At 46.2% G+C, this 5000-nt stretch overlaps 8 non-coding genes and 6 pseudogenes across 8 annotated transcripts in view; all 14 read right to left on the reverse strand.

Moving 5' to 3' along the window:
* Nucleotides 1–55, reverse strand: part of LOC144725251 (5S ribosomal RNA) — a 119-nt gene extending 64 nt beyond the window's left edge. The window contains exon 1 of the ribosomal RNA XR_013586728.1: nucleotides 1–55. This exon is cut by the window's left edge and continues 64 nt beyond it. This is a non-coding gene — a ribosomal RNA (5S ribosomal RNA).
* Nucleotides 56–303: 248 nt separating this feature from the next.
* LOC144725573 (5S ribosomal RNA) lies at nucleotides 304–412 on the reverse strand (annotated as a pseudogene).
* A 249-nt stretch (nucleotides 413–661) lies between these two features.
* Nucleotides 662–780, reverse strand: LOC144726143 (5S ribosomal RNA). The gene has a single exon (XR_013587202.1). It is a non-coding gene; the product is annotated as a 5S ribosomal RNA (ribosomal RNA).
* A 249-nt stretch (nucleotides 781–1029) lies between these two features.
* LOC144726146 (5S ribosomal RNA) lies at nucleotides 1030–1148 on the reverse strand. Its single transcript, XR_013587205.1, has one exon. It is a non-coding gene; the product is annotated as a 5S ribosomal RNA (ribosomal RNA).
* Nucleotides 1149–1397: 249 nt separating this feature from the next.
* LOC144725971 (5S ribosomal RNA) lies at nucleotides 1398–1516 on the reverse strand. Its single transcript, XR_013587036.1, has one exon. It is a non-coding gene; the product is annotated as a 5S ribosomal RNA (ribosomal RNA).
* Nucleotides 1517–1765: 249 nt separating this feature from the next.
* LOC144725332 (5S ribosomal RNA) lies at nucleotides 1766–1884 on the reverse strand (annotated as a pseudogene).
* Nucleotides 1885–2133: 249 nt separating this feature from the next.
* On the reverse strand, nucleotides 2134–2252 carry LOC144725548 (5S ribosomal RNA; annotated as a pseudogene).
* Nucleotides 2253–2501: 249 nt separating this feature from the next.
* On the reverse strand, nucleotides 2502–2620 carry LOC144725192 (5S ribosomal RNA). Its single transcript, XR_013586672.1, has one exon. It is a non-coding gene; the product is annotated as a 5S ribosomal RNA (ribosomal RNA).
* A 248-nt stretch (nucleotides 2621–2868) lies between these two features.
* Nucleotides 2869–2977, reverse strand: LOC144725633 (5S ribosomal RNA; annotated as a pseudogene).
* Nucleotides 2978–3226: 249 nt separating this feature from the next.
* On the reverse strand, nucleotides 3227–3345 carry LOC144726144 (5S ribosomal RNA). The gene has a single exon (XR_013587203.1). It is a non-coding gene; the product is annotated as a 5S ribosomal RNA (ribosomal RNA).
* Nucleotides 3346–3594: 249 nt separating this feature from the next.
* LOC144726147 (5S ribosomal RNA) lies at nucleotides 3595–3713 on the reverse strand. The gene has a single exon (XR_013587206.1). It is a non-coding gene; the product is annotated as a 5S ribosomal RNA (ribosomal RNA).
* Nucleotides 3714–3962: 249 nt separating this feature from the next.
* On the reverse strand, nucleotides 3963–4071 carry LOC144725705 (5S ribosomal RNA; annotated as a pseudogene).
* A 249-nt stretch (nucleotides 4072–4320) lies between these two features.
* On the reverse strand, nucleotides 4321–4429 carry LOC144725645 (5S ribosomal RNA; annotated as a pseudogene).
* A 249-nt stretch (nucleotides 4430–4678) lies between these two features.
* Nucleotides 4679–4797, reverse strand: LOC144726148 (5S ribosomal RNA). The gene has a single exon (XR_013587207.1). It is a non-coding gene; the product is annotated as a 5S ribosomal RNA (ribosomal RNA).
* Nucleotides 4798–5000: the final 203 nt, after the last annotated feature.

Consider the following 5000-nt stretch of genomic DNA (forward strand, 5'->3'; position numbering starts at 1 on the left):
TTGGCTTCCGAGCGCCGACGAGATCAGGCGCATTCAGGGTGATATGGTCGTAGGCCATACTTGCAGAAACCTGACGCACATTCACATGTAAAAATCAAGATTCAACTCTACTGCGGGAGGTCAACACTCATGAAAACGTTTATTCTGGACTCCTGGTTGAGCCCCGAAAGAGTGGCATTTAACGGTTTTTTACAATAAAATCTTGATCCCAATGCAGTACACCATATCCACGTGCAATTGGCAGGTGAACTGCTTGGTGAATTGAAGAGTAAAACGCGACCCATCCAGATGCGAAAATGCAAAAGCCTACAACACCTGGTATACACAGGCAGTCTCCCATCCAAGTACTAACCAGGCTCGACCCTGCTTAGCTTCCGAGATCAGGCGCATTCAGGGTGATATGGTCGTAGGCCATACTTGCAGAAAACTGACGCACATTCATATGTTAAAATCAAGATTCAACTCTACTGCCGGAGGTCAACACTCATGAAAACGTTTATTCTGGACTCCTGGTTGAGCCCCGAAAGAGTGGCATTAAACGGTCTTTTACAAAAAAATCTTGATCCCAATGTAGTACACCATATCCACGTTCAATTGGCAGGTGAACTGACTGGGTGAATTGAAGAGTAAAACACGACCCATCCAGATGCGAAAATGCAAAAGCCTACAACACCTGGTAATCCCAGGCAGTCTCCCATCCAAGTACTAACCAGGCTCGACCCTGCTTAGCTTCTGAGATCAGACGAGATCGGGCGCATTCAGGGTGATATGGTCGTAGGCCATACTTGCAGAGACCTGACGCACATTCATATGTAAAAATCAAGCTTCAACTCTACTGCGGGAGGTCAACACTCATGAAAACGTTTATTCTGGACTCCTGGTTGAGCCCCAAAACAGTGGCATTAAACGGTCTTTTACAAGAAAATCTTGATCCCAATGCAGTACACCATATCCGCGTGCAATTGGCAGGTGAACTGACTGGGTGAATTGAAGAGTAAAACGCGACCCATCCAGATGCGAAAATGTAAAAGCCTACAACACCTGGTATTCCCAGGCAGTCTTCCATCCAAGTACTTACCAGGCTCGACCCTGCTTAGCTTCCAAGATCAGACGAGATCGGGCGCATTCAGGGTGATATTGTCGTAGGCCATACTTGCAGAGACCTGACGCACATTCATATGTAAAAATCAAAATTCAACTCTACTGCGGGAGGTCAACACTCATGAAAACGTTTATTCTGGACTCCTGGTTGAGCCCCGAAAGAGTGGCATTAAACGGTATTTTACAAGAAAATCTTGATCCCAATGCAGTACACCATATCCGCGTGCAATTGGCAGGTGAACTGACTGGGTGAATTGAAGAGTAAAACGCGACCCATCCAGATACGAAAATGCAAAAGCCTACAACACCTGGTATTCCCAGGCAGTCTCCCATCCAAGTACAAACCAGGCTCGACCCTGCTTAGCTTCCGAGATCAGACGAGATCGGGCGGATTCAGGGTGATATGGTCGTAGGCCATACTTGCAGAGACCTGACGCACATTCATTTGTAAAAATCAAGATTCAACTCTACTGCGGGAGGTCAACACTCATGAAAACGTTTATTCTGGACTCCTGATTGAGCCCCGAAAGAGTGGCATTAAACGGTCTTTAACAAGAAAATCTTGATCCCAATGCAGTACACCATATCCGCGTGCAATTGGCAGGTGAACTGACTGGGTGAATTGAAGAGTAAAACGCGACCCATCCAGATACGAAAATGCAAAAGCCTATAACACCTGGTATTCCCAGGCAGTCTCCCATCAAAGTACTAACCAGGATCGATCCTGCTTAGCTTCCGAGATCAAATGAGATCGGGCACATTCAGGGTGATATGGTCGTATGCCATTCTTGCAGAGACCTGACGCACATTCATATGTTAAAATCATGATTCAACTCTACTGCGGGAGGTCAACACTCATGAAAACGTTTATTCTGGACTCCTGGTTGAGCCCCGAAAGAGTGGCATTAAACGGTCTTTTACAATAAAATATTGATCCCAATGCAGTACACCATATCCACGTGCAATTGGCAGGTGAACTGACTGGGTGAATTGAAGAGTTAGACGCGACCCATCCAGATGCGAAAATGAAAAAGCCTACAACAACTAGTATTCCCAGGCAGTCTCCCATCCAAGTACTACCCTGGGTCGACCCTGCTTAGCTTCCGAGCGCAGACGAGATCAGGCGTATTCATGGTGATATGGTCGTAGGCCATACTTGCAGAAACCTGACGCACATTCACATGTAAAAATCAAGATTCAACTCTACTGCGGGAGGTCAACACTCATGAAAACGTTTATTCTGGACTCCTGGTTGAGCCCCGAAAGAGTGGCATTAAACGGTCTTTTACAATAAAATCTAGATCCCAATGCAGTACACCATATCCACGTGCAATTGGCAGGTGAACTTGTTGGGTGTATTGAAGAGTTAAACGCGACCCATCCAGATGCGAGAATGCAAAAGCCTACAACACCTGGTATTCCCAGGCAGTCTCCCATCCAAGAACTACCCTGGCTCGACCCTGCTTAGCTTCCGAGCGCAGACGAGATCAGGCGCATTCAGGGTGATATGGTCGTAGACCATACTTGCAGAAACCTGACGCACATTCACATGTAAAAATCAAGATTCAACTCTACTGCGGGAGGTCAACACTCATGAAAACGTTTATTCTGGACTCCTGGTTGAGCCCCGAAAGAGTGGCATTTAACGGTTTTTTACAATAAAATCTTGATCCCAATGCAGTACACCATATCCACGTGCAATTGGCAGGTGAACTGCTTGGTGAATTGAAGAGTAAAACGCGACCCATCCAGATGCGAAAATGCAAAAGCCTACAACACCTGGTATACACAGGCAGTCTCCCTTCCAAGTACTAACCAGGCTCGACCCTGCTTAGCTTCCGAGATCAGGCGCATTCAGGGTGATATGGTCGTAGGCCATACTTGCAGAAAACTGACGCACATTCATATGTTAAAATCAAGATTCAACTCTACTGCCGGAGGTCAACACTCATGAAAACGTTTATTCTGGACTCCTGGTTGAGCCCCGAAAGAGTGGCATTAAACGGTCTTTTACAAAAAAATCTTGATCCCAATGTAGTACACCATATCCACGTTCAATTGGCAGGTGAACTGACTGGGTGAATTGAAGAGTAAAACACGACCCATCCAGATGCGAAAATGCAAAAGCCTACAACACCTGGTAATCCCAGGCAGTCTCCCATCCAAGTACTAACCAGGCTCGACCCTGCTTAGCTTCTGAGATCAGACGAGATCGGGCGCATTCAGGGTGATATGGTCGTAGGCCATACTTGCAGAGACCTGACGCACATTCATATGTAAAAATCAAGATTCAACTCTACTGCGGGAGGTCAACACTCATGAAAACGTTTATTCTGGACTCCTGGTTGAGCCCCAAAACAGTGGCATTAAACGGTCTTTTACAAGAAAATCTTGATCCCAATGCAGTACACCATATCCGCGTGCAATTGGCAGGTGAACTGACTGGGTGAATTGAAGAGTAAAACGCGACCCATCCAGATACGAAAATGTAAAAGCCTACAACACCTGGTATTCCCAGGCAGTCTTCCATCCAAGTACTTACCAGGCTCGACCCTGCTTAGCTTCCAAGATCAGACGAGATCGGGCGCATTCAGGGTGATATTGTCGTAGGCCATACTTGCAGAGACCTGACGCACATTCATATGTAAAAATCAAAATTCAACTCTACTGCGGGAGGTCAACACTCATGAAAACGTTTATTCTGGACTCCTGGTTGAGCCACGAAAGAGTGGCATTAAACGGTCTTTTACAAAAAAATATTGATCCCAATGCAGTACACCATATCCGCGTGCAATTGGCAGGTGAACTGACTGGGTGAATTGAAGAGTAAAACGCGACCCATCCAGATACGAAAATGCAAAAGCCTACAACACCTGGTATTCGCAGGCAGTCTCCCATCCAAGTACTAACCAGGCTCGACCCTGCTTAGCTTCCAAGATCAGGCGCATTCAGGGGGGAATTGTCGTAGGCCATACTTGCAGAGACCTGACGCACATTCATATGTTAAAATCAAGATTCAACTCTACTGCCGGTGGTCAACACTCATGAAAACGTTTATTCTGGACTCTTGGTTGAGCCCCGAAAGAGTGGCATTAAACGGTATTTTACAAGAAAATCTTGATCCCAATGCAGTACACCATATCCGCGTGTAATTGGCAGGTGAACTGACTGGGTGAATTGAAGAGTAAAACGCGACCCATCCAGATACGAAAATGCAAAAGCCTACAACACCTGGTATTCCCAGGCAGTCTCCCATCCAAATACTAACCAGGCTCGACCCTGCTTAGCTTCCGAGATCAGGCGCATTCAGGGTGATATAATCGTAGGGCATACTTGCAGAGACCTGACGCACATTCATTTGTAAAAATCAAGATTCAACTTTACTGCGGGAGGTCAACACTCATGAAAACGTTTATTCTGGACTCCTGGTTGAGCCCCAAAACAGTGGCATTAAACGGTCTTTTACAAGAAAATCTTGATCCCAATGCAGTACACCATATCCGCGTGCAATTGGCAGGTGAACTGACTGGGTGAATTGAAGAGTAAAACGCGACCCATCCAGATACGAAAATGTAAAAGCCTACAACACCTGGTATTCCCAGGCAGTCTTCCATCCAAGTACTTACCAGGCTCGACCCTGCTTAGCTTCCAAGATCAGACGAGATCGGGCGCATTCAGGGTGATATTGTCGTAGGCCATACTTGCAGAGACCTGACGCACATTCATATGTTAAAATCAAGATTCAACTCTACTGCCGGTGGTCAACACTCATGAAAACGTTTATTCTGGACTCTTGGTTGAGCCCCGAAAGAGTGGCATTAAACGGTATTTTACAAGAAAATCTTGATCCCAATGCAGTACACCATATCCGCGTGTAATTGGCAGGTGAACTGACTGGG

The sequence above is a fragment of the Lampetra planeri genome, chromosome 22 (genome assembly GCF_965212315.1).
Source record: "Lampetra planeri chromosome 22, kcLamPlan1.2.h2, whole genome shotgun sequence".
NCBI classification, from domain to species: Eukaryota; Metazoa; Chordata; class Hyperoartia; order Petromyzontiformes; family Petromyzontidae; genus Lampetra; species Lampetra planeri.